An 18,579-nucleotide genomic window follows, 5' to 3' on the forward strand; every position below is an offset into this window, starting at 1 on the left:
TTTGAAGTTGACTCGGTCTATATTTGCTGTGTGCGAAAAGTGATCTATAGAATATTAAATATAATGATTCAATATTTTTCTAGGTGTTCGCAGCATATTGCGATAAGAACTAACATGTCGTGAAGTATGTTTCTGAGAAATATTTACACGAGATATTGCTGAATCAAGAATGATGTTATATTTATTTAAAAATAATTTTGATATGTATAGAACTCATTATACACAAAGAATATGTGTTTTTTTAAATTTAACACAATTGCATAATTGTATGTTTTACAAAAAATTAATATTTCTACATGTTTAAATTATTGTACTTTTTTTTTAAATAATAAAATTTAAACAGAGAATCAGTAAAATGGAAATAACAAGTTTATAATGGTAGTATAGTAGTATAAATAATTAATGTGATGTAATGTAATGATAGGATGATAATTAAATTGTTGGATAAATCTTAATAGCTTATTATATCATGTACATATAAAAGGTGATATACATTTACGAAAGTTAAAAGATCTTGCAGTATCTTATTTTATTACATTGAAGATACGATTGTTATTTTGTATTCCAACTTTGCAAACTCTCTGTACAGTATATTTCTCGATTATAGCATAGCGTTTGAAAATATATATCACGTTGGCTTTATAGTTCTCAGTATTAGGTTCGTGAATAAAGCACGACGATTTATGCCATACAAATGCGCGTGTGTGTGTAAAGCAGAGATCGTACATTCCTAGGTTAAGAAGTATTTTATATGAGACGGAATGTATACGTGTGATCTCGTTATTTCGCATTTTAGTCAGAATTTTGGAGACTCCCTGTATATATTTGTCGATCGGTTTTGAAAATATCATGCACGGAGACATCGCGATCCTCTACCGGAGTAACGTTCGGGTATCGGTGTTGACTTGGCGAGCACTCAAGTTGTTAGTTTGGCCTCTCGAGTTCAGTAATTCCTGCGTCTGCTTGTCCTTTACGGAATGTAGCTACTAGCGTGGCACGCGCGCGCAAGTGCAATGTGCTGCTAGCGGCGACAGGATCGCATTTGAAGAGGAGCGTTGCATAGTGCGCTTTAATAGAGCACCACTACAGAGTGCACTGTCGAGGGCTTGAGAAAATAAAGTTAATTGGATTACGGCGAGAGATGAGCGGAGCTCTCTGTGAGCATACTCTTTTTCATATTTTGCCCCTATTAAGGCACTCGTAGCATCAAGTCGTTGAAAATGAGCTGCTTGCGAACTCGAAATAATGAGATAATTCATCGATCGTGCCTGATGCCGTTCGACTTGCCCGTCGTTCATCGCGGATAACGAACAGTAGTGAATGCAAATTTTTCGATGCAATTAATGTAATCTTGCCTTTAATTGAACGAAATAATTCCATGCCGTTCGCTAAATCGTATCATACGTTAATTACGTGGCAACGAAATTTTCAACAACAATGATCGCGGTCGCGGATGCACCGATAATTTCATTATTACGATTTTAATTGTTGTATCGCTCGCTATTTATTCGGCGTATTGCATACAGATGAGATACACACACAGAATATATCGAGTATAACGTTTTACATCATCACATGCATTAACGGCTTTACAAGTGAAATTACACGAGAACCTCTCTTTTCAAGAGTTATATCCGCGCAAGGATGTTTCACATTATTTACGAGCTATATTCGTTACAATACAAGCCTAAACACATACACTAAAAAAAATATTTGTGTGAAATTACATGATTCTGCTGGGTTTTTTTCCGACCCAGCATAATCATGCAATATTACTACTTATATTGAAAATTGCAGATTACCTATATGTAATTTCTCAGGAAATAAAACTGTTTTCTCTTCGTTCATTGTTGTGAAAATACCGTTAAATTTAAAACTACAAGTGATTTTTACATATATGTAAAAATATATATATGTGAAATTACTATAGAAATAATAATTTCACTTATATATATTTTACCATTAATATGTATTTTCACTTAAAAAAATCTGGGAAAAAAATTACAGTAATAATTAGATAATTTTCAGATTACAAACATGTAATTTCCATGTAAAAGTACATGGATTTTTTTCAGTGTATTAAAAAGTAAATTTCTCAAGTTTATCATTTATTGTATATTTTCGATTTAATTAATTTAAAATTAATATAATTATTTTAAGTTAATAGATAATTTTTGAATATGTTTTTGAGATATCTCTTCGGCTTTTTTATAAGGTTTGGATTTTACGTTATGATCTCGTGGGTGTTAAAATGCTTTTGTATGCAAAGATATAGAACTTTCGAGCTTCTCAGCTCATATCTATTCGTATTTTTTACCCTGATAATTACTGCCCATTTTGTTTTGCACACTTAGAATGCAAAGTTGTCACCTGCAGTCTTTTTTATTGCGGAACTGCGTTATAAAGTGTAAACGAAGTGTACGGAAAAAGGGAGTCTACTTTCCATGGATTAAATTGGCGCGCTCAAAGCACGCCTCTTGCTCTCTTGTTTGGCAGACTCTGGAAAAGATCGCGACGAGCTTTGTTAATGTGTTTACGCTTCGTTCGCTGTGGCCGATTAAATCTCAGAAAGAAATTCAGAGGCTCAAAGGAGCCTTCATCTTTGCCTCCTTCCATGCTTTTTGCGTTTAATCAGTCGAAATAATTATGCTTTATTTGCATGAAAATATATTCACATATACTTTCGAGTGTTATATTGAGCAGTTGGGTGCGACGATTAAACTTAAAAGTTCAACTTTGAAGAAATTCGATCAAGATTTTATAACTGTAAACAGTTTTGACATATATTTTTTTTTAGATATAAACGAAGGCAGTGTACTCGATATGATATTGACATTTTATAATAATAGCGACTACAGCATCTCATTGTATGAATGCAGATGTTTGCAGAACGCTGCGCGAGCGAACGATGCGAATAAAAGGCAAATATTATGAATTTATAGACGATAATATTGGAAGCGTCGTTAAATTAAACTTCGACGTTACCGTACAACTTCGCAATACAACTTTGCAATAAAACATTACGCTGTTTTCTGTATGGTAGAAATAACATTGAAATCGAGCTCGGATATACTCGAGCAATTATATATGTAGCGAATATGTTTGTTGGCGTTTCAATCAGTTAAACAGTCCGCGTGAATTAATCACTCGGCATAGTAATTTATTTAATTTATTACTTGGTATAAATTTATTTAACTGCATCATAATTATTGCAGTAGATCAAATACACGCCAGGTATCGTTCGGATGAAAGAAAATTGCTGTGTTAATATTAATCCGAGAATCTTCCCGTCACCTTCTTATTATTTGCTTCTTTTTTCTTAAGATAGTGGACTAATAAGGAAAGAACGAGATTCCGATAATCGTTGACCCGTGGTGATATATCGCGCGTGAATTTCCGTCGTCCTTCCGTTTCTTCCTACCGCTTTCTTCGAGCGAAGAAAATCAGGGAAAGAAGGTTATTAATCACGGGAAATTACTCTCTCGCGATTTCTCGATGGCTGAGGGTGTCAATGAAGTCCGTAATAGAAGGGATAGAAAAGGTAGAAAAGGATAAAATGAGGAGAAAGGCAGATGAAGGAAAAGAAACGCAAAATCGGGTTGAAGTACAGGCTATAGGCAGGCAATAGTCGCTGAATTAGGTCACGGTGGATTGAAGAAAGAAATTGCCATTTTTAATTTATTTATAAAGATCCTTTAAAAGATCCTTTATTTGCAATCATACAAGGAGAATATGTATAACAATAATTGATAAAAACGCATAAAAATTTTTTATTTTTACTTATGTGAACATTATCACATACATATTATTTAAGAATAAAATTAATTATGATTATTTTTAATATGACGCTATTATTAATAATTATCATTTTTTAACGATAACGATGATTATTATATATGTATGAAATATTTTATTTGTTATATTATAAGTATATAACTAACGTTATATTACAAATTAGCTCTTCTTCGAAGTTACGTGTTTTTTAATTTTTATTCTTATTTTTTTTCATATCGTAAACAAATGCATATGAGGAACTTGTATGACAGAGTGGCAGAGTCTTCTTGTCGAAAGACAAGGCTTGATTGGATTATTTGCTACCCTCTGGCAGGCCCAACTTAGTTACATATATGAAACTCTGGTAAACGGGCAACTTCCTCGTTTCTCGCGAAATTTCAACAATAATAGCTCTGTGGACGTACTCGAGTTATACTGGCGAAGACATCAGTGAAAGTGGCCCTAATAATCTCCGCGATGCGGATCCCTCGGGAAATAGATACTGGATCCTGTCGCTGCACTAATGACACGAATACAACGGAAATTTCATACTTTCTCATGTGACTGCTATGTTATCAACGATAACGTCACTACTCGCCGAGGTAAATTCATTGCATGACAAGTTGTAGCAATGTTTGGTTTTCTAGACGAGTTCGCGTAATTTATTATATATGTATTCCGGTAGACAGCTGCTTATCAACAATTCTGATATTTTATATCGAGCTTTGTTTCGCATTTTTATTGTCTACACGTGTTATGTACACGGAAAGAACGGTTTTGCTGAAATATCTAAAAATTTAGCTAAATACAAATTTAAAAATAACTTTGTTGGACCATCAAAATAATTATGTAGAACACTCAAACTGATTGCTAAAACGTCAAAATTTTTTACAGCATTATCATCATACTTTAGACGACTTACTATAATTATTTTGATGGTACTTACAACAAAATTATTTTTAAATCTGTATCTAGCTAAATTTTTAGATACTTCAGCAAAACCGTTCTTTCCGTATAAGATTTTAATAGATAATTAAAAAATTATGTCGCATCGCTGAAAATGGCGCGAAGTAGAGTCGAAACGTCTAATGTATAATTATGTATCATATTCCTATAATTACAAAATGGTGCAACTAACGCGCTGTAACCAATTTGCACAGCTCTCAATGTCCCCATTTTCGTTTGTTACTCATTTAATTTCATTATCGAGAGTTCTTATAGTCAATTATCTATTCATGTTATATAAATAATTACGTTTAGTAATTTAACGTATCACAGTCATTGAAATCGTCGAGAAAGATTTTCGTGTCTATGAATTCAACGATGAATATTGATTATCACGGTGAATGTCATCGTCACACTAGCGTCTCTATTATAATTATCCCGGTTTATTGGCGGATCAGTATTGACGATTACGCGGGTCTAAATACCGATAAAATCGAAATGGACTTTTATCGCTCGGTCAGGTGGCGCGTACCGCGCCAGTATCCCGTTGTAAATCATCAAATATGTTATTCAACGAACCGAGACGACTATCGCGGTCGAATGGCTGTATGTAAACGCGTGACTATGCTCGATCAGAATAAACGCGGTGATCGCGCGCGACTAACATTTATTACGCATACGTACTAAGCTCGTTTCCGAAAAAGCGGAATAGTCCCAGACGCGCGGCGCGTAATGGAATTAAGCCGTGCGCTGCGCGGCGCGCGCGTAGCGTCGCGATATCCGGGGACGATTTTTCATAATTTGGCGATGAAAAACGGTTGCCGCGCGACACGAGGCATGCCGTCCCGCGGGTACTTTTTCGCCTGATTTAGCCCCCTCGCGCATTAACGATATATTAATGATCGTACCGCGTTCAGGGATGAGGGGGGAGGGAGAGGGGCTTTCTCTCACGCCGCGCGCCAAATCATTCGCCTCGTTATATCGACACGATAAATCAATTATGATAATTGGCCGGCGATAAATTGCTTATTACTTTAACGAATCGTTATCCCACGTAATGCCAGTCTTTATTGGCCGACAATAGATACGTGAAGCGAGATGGTGGCGCGCGCGCGCGTGTGTGTGGGCGCGCACACGGTTTTTGCTAAATGAAAATACGCACGAGCGAATATGCGCCAGCCGGTCGAGCATTATAACCAACTGTAAAAATAATTTTGGAACTGCTACTACCATTTTTTTTCATTTCTGTCCGTTCGTACGTCGCGTCAAAAATGCTGCGATATATTTCGTGATAGCGAGACGCGAATGCATGCGCGACTGTACCAATCGCTTCGTCACGGGTAAAACGGGAGACTTTATTAATCCATATGCGTTGCGGGCAAGTATTTGCGATGACAATATTATCGATGATAATAATGAAAGCATACTCGATGCGATGCGTCCTGCTCCATCGGCGAGCTTAATGGATCGGAAAATGGTGTTATACCAGGTTCGTGTTTTTTTTCCTCTCTTTTTCTTTCTTTCACGAACTACTGTTGCCCTGTCAGTACGGCGGAACTCGTACTGGAAATTTCGTCGAGTTGTGTGAAACGTAATCGTCGTAATCGTCGTCGACGATGTGGAGCGTGTGATGTTTTAATTATATTTCGGAAAATTCTGTAAATGCTTCGTCGAATGAGGAAGTACTAGTTTCTGTGCGCGCTTATCTCTCGCGAGCTAATACCGTTTTATTCGGCGCGAGTAAATTACATTTATATAATTGCATTTGTATTTGACTACCGTGTCCGGCTCGAGGTTTCGAGACCGGAAGATGGTTTATGAGAACACATTAATGAGACACAGTTTTCACGACGGTAAGGAAGCAATCACTTTATAACCTCAGGACAATCTTAAAATGTAAGAGACATAAAAATAATTACTTTTGTTTCTCTCTCTCTCTCTCTCTCTCTCTCTTTCTCTCTCTCTCTCTATCTTATTCGAAGTTTAAAAACTCTCTAAAGGAAAACTAAATTTTTCCTTTTTATTTTTTATTGAAATTTTTCTATTGAACTTTATTGACATTAAGCTATATATTTTCTTCGATAAAAATATATGCTATCATTTAAAATTAGATATGGTAATTCTTATTTTATTGCATTCCCAATATAATGAGCAAACTATTCTTAAATTGTATTGTTTCATCCTGTGTCATTTATAACTCAAACAACTGCAATAAAAATAGCCGAAAAAGTATTTCCGCGAAGCAGTACTATATTCTTGCTCGAATTTAACTCGAACTGCCTTGTCTAGGCAGAATGTTGAGAGTAGTTCGGCTTGGAGCCAGTTTGGGCTCAGCTTGGACATATATAGCCTGGACCTATCCATTACACTAACTCCTGATAGTTTCACGTAACAACATTGTTTCGTAGCGTTTCTATGGATTCGGCTCTTTCGCTTCAGCGGTATACGTACCTTCGTGCGTCATCGTCCAATTTTTCCTCCCTACGCGCGCGATTATTTATTTCGTATACATAATTCACTCGTTCTTTTTTTTTTCACCGCTTCGTGAGGGTCGTAAAAAAAATGCCGCTGGAAACAAAGCGAGGGCTTGAACTCGTGGGAAGGGAAAATTCGGTGACGAGGGTGGCGACTGGCCGCGCCGTGCCGCTCTCTGATATTCGAGATTTGTGTCTCCTTAATGCGTCACTTTGTAGGCCGCAAAATTTTTTTTTGGCCTACGAGGGTAACTGAAAACCGGGCAATACCACGGGCAGGAGGCGTAAAATTTCATTTTAGTCTCAAGTGTGAAACGCTCGAGGGGGAAAAAAAACCCCGCGACCGGAAACGGCCGCGCCGGGTCGACTGGTGGAACGGGAACATGACGAAGGCTCGAAATCGAAATCCTCTATTTCGTATTTTCCATGTCAACACCGGTCAAATGACGGTGCAGTAGCTTCTTTATCCGACCTCCACGCTTTTTTTTTGCCTTGGAGTGGTTTTATGGAGGACGTAATAGTAATTTGGAGTAACGCCTATTGGCAATTTTTTTCTTTCCCATCCTTCCTTGAAACGACGAGTTATTTGCCCATTTATTTTGTCCCTGATCTGTCCCTGGCTTCGAAAGGCTCGATTGCCCGCGGCTCACGGATAAATTGAAATTTAGCGAGGTAGAATTTTTATGGAAAACTCGGGGTCTCTCGTTTCTCGGGGGCCGCGCCATCGAGTGCCACACGAAAATTAAGAGGAAAGTTCTTAGGTTGAGATGCAAGGGAGCGAGAGCCGAAGGTAGAGAGCGAGAGCTTCGTGAAACCTATTTTCTTTTCCGTATAAACCGACCGACGCGACGGCACGAGAGCCTCCTTGATTTCCTTCTCTTCCCTTGCCTTCGTCTCTATAACGTTAAAAGGAAGAATTCGGAGCAATCTTTATTGGCGAGATTCTGGAGCATCGGGCTCTTTTATTTTTTTCTCCCTGATCTTCGTTTAAATGTGATCGTCGTCCGTAACGTATCGAACCTACATTTACAGTAGAGTGTCCTGAACGCTCCGATCGATCGCTCGTGCAAAGAAAAGAGACGCAATATTACCCAAAAGTATACAATTTACCTGATTGCGGCAAAACTTTGATACACGTTATAAATAAAACATTTTATACAACAAATATTTCGTCCTTTAAAAATAATAGATGCGAAATTATGATGCCAATATAATTTCATAAATCCAAAAAGCATTGATAAAATAATATATCGAAATATAGTATTTATTGAAAAAACAGCGATGCAAGCTATTAAATATTTTGGCGGTTTTAATTACTTGCATTATTTATGAACGCGTTAATATTTTCGGATTTATTACGTTGTAAAGTCACGGAAAATTACTTCGCTAGGATTAAATAAAGAACATCTTAATATAAAATCATAAGCTCTTTAAGTAATAAATAACGGTAAAAGTGGGACCGACGAAACGCGCTTAAGATGCAAAATTGTCACATACACCCTTACTTCCTTACACTTACTCCTTTCGTTCCAGCATTATGAAGTGGCAAGTGCAAACAAAGTATGTGTGTGCAGCAGATGCCACGCTTGAATTAACATTTTATTTCTCTCCTCGCATGTATACTTAGGATTAAAATCGGTATTTCTTACTTTGTTTTCCCGAAAGAAAAAAAGAAATTTTTTTTATTGTGAAATAGAAGAGTTTTTTTTGAATCGTTGAGAGTGGAATTCTTTTTAAAAAAAATTTGTTATTTATGATCATTCCGCGGTGAAATGTTAATTTTGATGCTAGAGTCTTTTACTGGAAGTCGATTTTTCCTTAACTGAAATGTCAGGAGTTGTTTAAAACTCTATTCAAGGCGATTTTGTTCCGATATTACGTTCTTATTTGCGATATTACATTTCTCCCTTTTCCTGACGATGTCATGTTAAAAGAAGGAACTTGGAAGGATTTTTATTGGCAGAATTTTTGCAAGCGATGGCTTACTCCGTCTTCGATCGTATAGTTTTAATGTAACCGACGCTCTTGAGCTATGTGTACTTGAACACGAGGATTATGCAATGTCGAAACTTTGTAACTGTTAAGAGTCCATCGAATTAGGAATTGTCGTTAAGTAAAGCGGAAAATCTAGCTACAAAGAGAGAGAGAGAGAGAGAGAGAGAGAGAGAGAGAGGGAAGGGGATTTGCATTATAATTTAATAATACAAATCTAATTTTACATTATGCGCATCATCACACTCTTTTAAATAAAGTAATCACTTAATCTGTGATATATATATCTAATATAGTGTGATGTTATCAAATCAATTTTTGGTATTGATAAAGAAAAGGAAGCAGAATTTAAAGAAAAGTTATGAAGGATGACATGCGTTTATTTTATTTGCGATATATAATCATAGAGATACATTTATGGAACGTTTTAATTTTAAAGAATATGATAGAAACTCTTCATATTCTAATTTTTTAAATAATAATACGATATTTTTATTATAATATTAAAATAAAAGAAATTTTAAGTGATCTTAAGAATATTAAAAAGAAGGGAAAAAGAAAAAGAGAGAGAGAGAAAAATATAAACGATTAGTTGAAATATATTAAAGGCGACTTACCTTGGCAACGTTGAGAAATAGAAAAATACAACTCGAAGGAAAAAAGTGTGAACAACAGAGGCGTAAACTACGGCATCATGAAAACTGGAAAACTTTTCCGATTTTTATGACGCAATAACGGTAGAGATGCATATAGCATTTTCTTCGACTTATTTTATTTTCACTTAACATTTACGGGGGCGAACTTTTATTAAAGATGCACAGTAAAGTAGATACACAATTTTCCATCGGTAATCTCCCGATTTTGCCGTGCAGAATAGCATGTAGCATACTTACCAAAACCTTTTGTATATTAAAGGAAAGCAACAAAATCAAATAGCTTTATGCACGTTACATATATTTTATCTTATCTCGTTACTTTTTATCTCTTATTGTATTACTTTTGCAGCTCGATTATGATGGCACGTAATCATTTCAGAGAGGAATCATCCGTTCAGAAAATATAATTGCATCTTTTGTCGGATTAATAACTTTGTACTTTGACGGAATTCTTTTCTTTTCCGGTGACACGAGAGACTTGGAATACTTACTCACCGATTGAAATCCGAGAATAAATTAATATTTTATCTGCGGCAAAGAGAAAAACAATCTATCGATAAAGACGTTTGATTTGATTTAAATTTTTAAATAATCATTGTTTAATGTCTTTATAACTATTATTACTGGATTTTTCATTAAGAGATGTTTATTTTAAAATTACCCCAATTTATTTTATACTCAAATACAACACTGCCGTTGGTGACACAACTACAATAGCGTTCACACATGTACACATACAGAATAAAAAAAAGAGCGAGAGAGAGAAAGGCGAGACAAAGAAAAAGGAAGAATTGTACATAGCGCGGAGTTCCCTCGAGAATAATTCCTAGGAAAGTAAAGCCTTCCGGTTGAAGCAAGTGTGTTTTGCTGAATTACGGGGTCACCCGCTCCGCGTGCGGCGCACACAGCGAAAAATATTTTTTGGCGTTAGGTTGTGTAAATGTTGAATGAGAAGGAAGAACGCGCGGCGTCACCTTCACGCAAAAGCGTGGACCTAAACATCCGCATTTTTCCTCCTATCTCGTGATCAAGAAATATTGGGACCAAACCTGACGCGATATTTCGCTGATATATGGCGCCTGCGTTACGCACTGTGATTTATGGACATTGTAATACGCGTTCATAAATCCGCGTTTTGTCTTTCTATGGATATTTAAGAGTCTTTCTGCTTTGTTACGTACTTTCCGCTTTACATATGTATAATTTTTTTATGTATATGTATATTATGTATATTATGTATATGTATTATACGTATACATACACATAGAATGATTATAAAGTGCAGCTTTAAAAACTTTTTCTCATAACTTCTATTCTATACATATAATAAATAATCTTTGTAAAAAGGGGGTATATGAAAGAATTTATTTCAGTTTTAGATACATTTATATATTTTTGGGTTTGTTATTTCTCAACATTCCACCGTCATTTATACAAAATATAATCTATACGTATACGGAACACAATTCTGAAATCCTACAAATATGTTTTGCAATTGATTTATATCGAGTCACATTAGTTTTCTTAGTTCACAGATTGGCCAAGGGATTAGACCATCTCTTAGAACAATTTTCATAAATAGATCATACTAGCACGTACTAAACTTTATTAAATTACAATTCTAATGTTGTTTCACGGATTAATTTTATTCATGCATAGAACAGAAATTATGAAAATTAAAAACTGCACAAAAACCTTATAATCACTTTTATGTATTTTATTTCATATATGTATTATTTATAAAAATATTTATAAAAAGAATATTATCCTATAGCCAGTTGACATATCCTCTATAGCTTATTATTAAAATTTCTTTTATAAAATTATTGCAATAATAAAACATGAAGTTATTAATTGCCTACAATGTAATATCTGAATCTCTGAATTCGATTTTTTTTATAAACGTTTATAAACGTTATTAATGTAAAAGTCGTTTTCTGATAATTTTTTAACGTTGAAATCATATTCACCGAATACGGTTAATAACGTCGTAATTGAAATAATGAATGTATTTTATGGCACTTATTGTAATATATCTAATAGAAATATAAATACAAGTTTTAATTAACTGTTATGTTACCAAATATCATATAATATAAAAAAGATATTATACAATACAGTAACAAAAAGATTTTAAATAAAGCTGGCCAATTCTGTTCAACGTTTAACAGCGACATTTACTGAATTGCAATCATTTTTTGGGCTTTAGGTATTGATATTCTTTCTTTTTTGGAGGATATGTATTACCATAATTTTAATGTAGTACGACAACCGCTTATCTTATCTCGAGACGAAACGGACTTGAACTCGTTGTCTGCGTTGGATTTGCCACAATTGTTCTGGCATACAGATGAGCTTTGACTGTAGCATTATTTTTATGTTCATGGAATGCTTTATAATTCGGCTTTGCATTATGGTACGGTTATAATTGTGCATCACAGTGAATTTGCGTGTTCTGGTTAAAATGTAATCATTATATTAAGCTCTCTTCCATTTTCGAGCAAACAGTGAAATGAATTTATGATTTATTCAATTAATATTTTAACTAATTATTTTATTATTTACTGTACACACTGTGTGCTTACAAATGCGCGACGAATGATGCAAGAGGTAATTTATGCAAGACAGCAAAAATAGATTTCGTACATTTTTTAGCAGAATTTTTAGCCGAACTAATGAAATTCATATCATTGCCTGTGTTAGAAATTTCCACTCTTTTGGGGATATATTTTTTTTTTTTGCGATTATCAGCGTTACATTGAAAAAGTCCGTAAGTTTTAATTCCGCTTGCACGCGTAATGAACGTTAACGCAGCGAAGAATAAAGGATTGAGGTAATCGGATTTAGCCAATTATCACGTTCCATATCTAACCCTCGAACTTTACGTACTTTCGTCGTTGGCGCATAAGGCTACTTTCAGTTTCTGGTTGATCATTTCAAATAAAAAAAAAAGCAATCCCGCGCATCTTACAATTTTACAGTTTGTTACACCTTACGAAGATAAGGTTTCGAATTTCGTAAAGATTCTCCAAAATTTTGTATTTTGCCGGAACAAAAGAGAAAAGTTTGTTATTCGGAAGCGAAGTCGGGGGATGCAAACTGATGCACTCCATATACGTGGTAATATATTCTCGATAACGCTGCGGCCGCAACGAAGAAAAGCAAATTTCGCGTGTTTATCCGTGTGCACGCGAGGCCGCAATTACATCGATTCTCATTAGCGCGATTTGCGGCGAGGACCCGTGAAATTAGCGACAATGCCGCATATACGTCGATCTTCTCTCTCTTCCGTTACCCTTTGACCTGCAGTCCGTCATTTACGACCGCGCCCGCGCCGCGCCGCGGGATCCAGCTCCGTGATTCCTCCTCGTCTCTTATCCTTTTCCTCCTTTCTCTTTCTTTTAGTATCCGTGACTGCACACAGTGGGTCGGTTCTTTATTCTGCTCGGGCATCCACGTATATATCCACGCGAGGAAAACGTGCGACGAAAGAAAACGTGTCGTCGCGACGCCAGCGAATTCTGTCCCGCGCGCGTCGTTTGTTTCTACGGCAGCCCTTCCACGGCTTCTCCACGGCGGAAGAGAGCGGGATAAATATTTTATATGCGATTAACGTTATTGGATGAAAATGTATTTTTATTTCATACGCGATTACGGCGATTATTGCGACCTCGGGGCTTTATCGTCGACAGAAGGCATTCGCGAAATCTCACGGTATTTTTTAATCGTCGTTTTGTTGTGTAGTACATACGTGTATTGCTCACGATAAAACTGCAAACTTTGTATTAAATAAATTACAAAATAATTATACCATATTGCGTGTAGGTATATAATACATAATTATAATGTGTGTATAATCGCATAACACACGACTTAAACTTTGCATAGAATTTGTTATGCGTCATGTGTGAAGTTTTTCTCTCGGGTTTCTTTTGTCGTGCTCAACAATAGGGTCGACCATGAACGATAACCCTGCGCGTATAATCCGCACGGTAGACCCCGATGTGTGTAAGCGAAATACGGGACACTCGCGCGTGCATGCACACGATTCTGTGATCGTACGCGAGACGATATTTCATTAGGAGGATCGTGAGGCAAATGCTTTTATTAAAAAGTGCGAACCCACCCTGTAAAAATCGTGGTGGATTTATGACCGAGAAAATCGGAAAAATTCCTGATCATCCCGCCCGCGTCTCCTCATCTATTTCTCCGCAATCGTAATCGCGATACGATTCACGATATGCTCAGAACTACATTGTTTTTTTTTTTTTACTTTTAACGAGTTCTTCCGCATTGTATCTCTGCCATAATCTCTGTGATTTAATTATGGCAAACTTTTAATCTGGAATAATCTTAGACTGTGGACGGTCTGCTTATAATTCTCCCTTTTTTGATATATTTATATATTTAACTTATATTTATTTACTTACAATTTTATTATTCTCATAATTTAATTAAAATAATGTTTGCCCTTATTCTTAAAAGTCCTTATAAATGTCAATTGTTAAATATTATGTTAACAAAAACTACATGAGCAACGCACAAATCTTTTTTTACTTTGTCAGGTTTAATAGCCCCTTTGTGGCCCCTTTATTTTGCTTGGGATATTCAGACTTTGTCGTTATAGTAAAAGAATTATAAAAAGCCCCTCACTCAGACCAAAACTCGCTGATTATTATGAATTCATTTGAATTTTGCCCCGCCGGCGGTCATGTTTTGTCGTTACCCTTTTTTACCCCGTTCGTCCATGCGTCAGGATGCATTTTGATGTGGCACAGCGTTGCATCCGCTGTGGAAATATCAGCGGTGACGCGCTGCGACGTGCATAAATACAACGCGTGTTATTCGTTGGATATTAAAAAGAAATTTCCTTAAAACGCGAACAAAGAGTTAGCGAAGTTTGTACAAAAAAATATCATTCCTTTTTAATTTCTCTCTCGATGACGTGCAATGAAAACGTTATGCGACTTATATACAATATATATACATATATATATATATATATACATATATATATCTGCGTTTGGCAATTTTATTATTTTTCGTGCAATCTTGTATAATTATTCCGTTGAAAGAGATACTTTGTGACGTATGACGCAGCGAGCGTTTCGCCACGTGAAAAGGTACGATATGAAGCTAGCTTGTTTAATTATGAACAACTACGAATACGCGCGTTTCATACTGCGTCATGCGCTAATTTGAGTGCCTGTTATAATTGAAGTGCTGCATTTAGCTTCGCTGTAAATCATTGAATTAATGGCGATTAAATAACTCGCGATTACAGTTAATTGCGGACAGTTAAAGGAATACATTAAATCTGATGCAGTTATATAACGTGTGTGCGAAACGGTATATCGCACTACAGCAGTTGTTTTTCAGGTGTTGCTGTATAGTTTTTTGTTAGTAAAGAGCATTCTCTTTAAATTTATGTTATAAAAAAATGATTATGGGGCCGCCAAGCATAATTAAAACATATAATAGACTTATATTCAGGAATCATATTCATACCGTGCATTCCAGTAGAAATAGCTACATATGCTGGTATAATACATGTGGCTGTCATATTACATCGGTGTTCGATTATTCACTTAATTATCTCGTCGTGTGTTTGATGTTTAATCGAGAGGGACAAAAAAGTGATCCAATAAAATTTTAACAGTCGCGTCTCCGCGTTGCAGCGAAAATTCTACCGAAAAAAGATTTTTCGTGAAATTGTCGCAGCGCACCTTTCCCACTCTTCTCTGCCTTCTCTTTTTCAAGTTCAACGGCATTTCACCCGTTCAGCGACATTTTCCAGATTTTTACTTTGTTTGCTTCTGAAACCATCGATCGACCATCCCTCTCGCTACCATCGACGGCGACAGCACCGTCGTAATTCTCGTTGAAGCTGCAATTTTTCCTGTTCCGGAAACATTTAAATCTCGCCTAGGTTTTTTTCAACGTTTCCCCGCTTGTCGTTATGAATATTCTCACCTGTTTGGTCCGACCACACGTGTGCGCGTGTGAGGGTGTGTTTAACTGCATGCAGTTGTCCGACATTGCCGTCCGACATACGCGTTTTCGCATGATATTTTAACAGTATCTTTTTTTTTCTGTTTGTTTCATTCAGTTCCGGTATCACGAGACTGCCAACGTTTGCATTTCTTGCGGTAATTATGTAATTCACGGCGGCTATTATAAATTTTGTTAAGTGAGTATTACCTACTTTAAATGTTTTTGCTTTAAAAAACACATCTGTGTATTCCTTTGAACTTTCATATTTTTCGACTTTAAGCGCTCTTTTTTAAACTTTTAATATCATTTATAATTCCATTAAAAATTATTAACGTACTGCTAAAAATACGCTGCTGATTAAAGTAAAAAATGTTGTACTTTTTACAGTTTTAATAAATATAGATTTTATATATTATTTCGAATTTTAATTGAAAAACTGGATATTAAAAAATTTGGTACAATGCAGAGATAGGGCCACTCCCGATTTCAATAATTTTGATATATGGTATCAAGGTCATCACCCTGAGTAACCTTTAAAAGGTTTTAGCCGGCGGTCATTGTTTGTTAAAAAGTTATTAACAAAAAAATTTAAGAAATATTACAGTTTGTGTAGTACTAACGGTTCGGGTTTTCAACTTTCCACATGAATCGAGGTCCACCCTCAATCATTTCTGGTTGGACGATAGCTCCTCATGTGCAATGTACATACATACACATGTGCACTTGTCTATACTCTCACATTCTCACATATCAGCAAATTACTTCCCTTATATGAAACATTGACACACATTGTTGTATTTCTTAAACTTTTTTATTAATAACTTTTTAACAAACAATGACCGCCAGCTAAAACCTTTTGAAGATTACGCAAGGTGATGAGCTTGATAACATATCTCAAAATTATTGAAATCGTGGCTCTCTATTTCTGCTCATAATTAAATAAGTACAAAAATTTACATACACACACATACACATATACATATATGTAGACGTAGAGATAAAGAAGTAGGAAAAAGAGAGGGAAGAGCAAGAGAGAGAGAAACGTAAATTGAGTGATATTCTTCAATTGTTTCTGTCGCAGAAACTTCGTAGCATTCTTTCTATAGTTTCTCAAGACAGTCTCGAGTGTAGAATCAAGAGTAGATTCGATCATAGAATATGAGTTCGGGATGACAGATCACTATTTGAAGAAGCGAAATGTATACGAATCTTTTCTCCCTTCGACGGATATCGTATGATATTATGCGGGACCGATATATCGATTTTATGTGTATTCGGATAAATGTTACTTACATTCGAAATACGGATGCACATATGTAAATGTAAACAGATTATTTATGCATATCCGAATGGAAGTGCACTCAATAAGGAAAGCCATTCTGGGAATTTATACAATATTATTGCTTTCTGCTATCGGCGAACGTGAAAGAAGCGTATATGTTCTCTTGGGGACGGATTCATGGGATTGATAAATGAGTTGCTTTCCGTTCGTGTCGTGTCGTACAGCAGATATCGATCCGTTCTACGAAACGGAACTGCTATTATTTATGGAATTATGTTCCATCCGGTAAAAAGTCGATAAAAACTTTTTAAATAGTATGTATAACTTTCTTTGAATGGATAATATATATAGAACCTATATTCTTTAAAATTGTGAAAAGTTTAGGATAGTTAACTTTATATGAGCGATCGTTATCAACTCCAACAAATCAGAGGTAAATAAGCGATACGAAGTATGCAAAGTAGAGCATCCGATTTATTAAAAAAAAAAATGTAGATAAATTAAAGTATATAAATAAATGTGCGATTATATATTTGAATTGGTTTAATTTTAAATGATTATTTATTTTTATATATTATTATTTGCAAATTTTGTTTATTATTGTTATGGCCAGCAGAAATAATTATTATACGATGAATCACTTAATTATGACAATGCACAATCGCCGACAGTCGGTTAACGGTTCTGAGCTTTTAAGCGGCATACTTTCGCGAAAGCGAAAGACATTTTTTTTTCACAGACAGCGAAACTTGAGCGAATAGTTCGCGTTTCGATAACACGAATGTCCTCTTCCTCTTTACTTTTCTTCCACCGCTTCGGGCGCCGTAAGATCGGTACGGCGGAGAAACACGTGCACCTGCACCTGCAGCTGTCGCAAATACTTTGGAAGGAGATTCGAATAAGTTTTTGGAGCGGAAGATCGAGAGAGAGACGGCGCGGCGCGGCGGGCGGGGAGGGCAGGGAAATGGAGCCGAACGTATGTCCTATCCTTTACCGAAGTGCCAGATATAAAACTGAGGTAGGAGATCGTAGCGAGTAGTGGCTCATAAAGTCCGAACTCCGACGAATACTCCGACTGTGATTCAACGGATATACGCTTTTCTTATTATTGCTTAAAAGCCGAACCGGATGATCCACGCGCGCGGTCGGATCTCGCAGACCGATTTCTTATTTCGGGTCATCCGTATCTATAGACCGACGCCGAATAGCAAGAATGATACAAGTGCTTCTTACGTAACTCTCTAAATTTTTTTGGAGTGAAATTTTCACTCTAAACATGGAGTTACTGATCAGTTCACTCAAAAAGAGTGAATATTCGCTCCAATAGAGTGAATTTATTCACTTTAAGGTAAAAAGAGTTGAGTTTTACTCTGATTTTTAAAGTCGTTAGAGTGAAGTTGTCACTCCAACTTGAAGTGAAATCGCCTTCCCGCTTCCCGCTTCGAGTGAAGTCATCACTCCA

At 36.0% G+C, this 18,579-nt stretch overlaps 1 protein-coding gene across 2 annotated transcripts in view; it reads left to right on the forward strand.

Annotated features, from left to right (window-relative positions):
• Rho-6 (rhomboid 6) overlaps positions 1–18,579 on the forward strand; it is a 115,503-nt gene that overhangs the window by 43,287 nt on the left and 53,637 nt on the right. Inside the window, exon 1 of one of the 2 annotated variants that reach the window (XM_071772851.1) lies at positions 15,973–15,990. The exons of the other annotated variant lie outside the window; for it this stretch is intronic. The gene's annotated coding sequence lies outside the window, so the exon portion shown is untranslated. Of the gene's footprint in view, positions 1–15,972; positions 15,991–18,579 lie in introns of those variants that run through there. 2 annotated transcript variants of the gene reach the window in all.

The sequence above is a fragment of the Temnothorax longispinosus genome, chromosome 3 (genome assembly GCF_030848805.1).
Source record: "Temnothorax longispinosus isolate EJ_2023e chromosome 3, Tlon_JGU_v1, whole genome shotgun sequence".
Classification (NCBI taxonomy): Eukaryota; Metazoa; Arthropoda; class Insecta; order Hymenoptera; family Formicidae; genus Temnothorax; species Temnothorax longispinosus.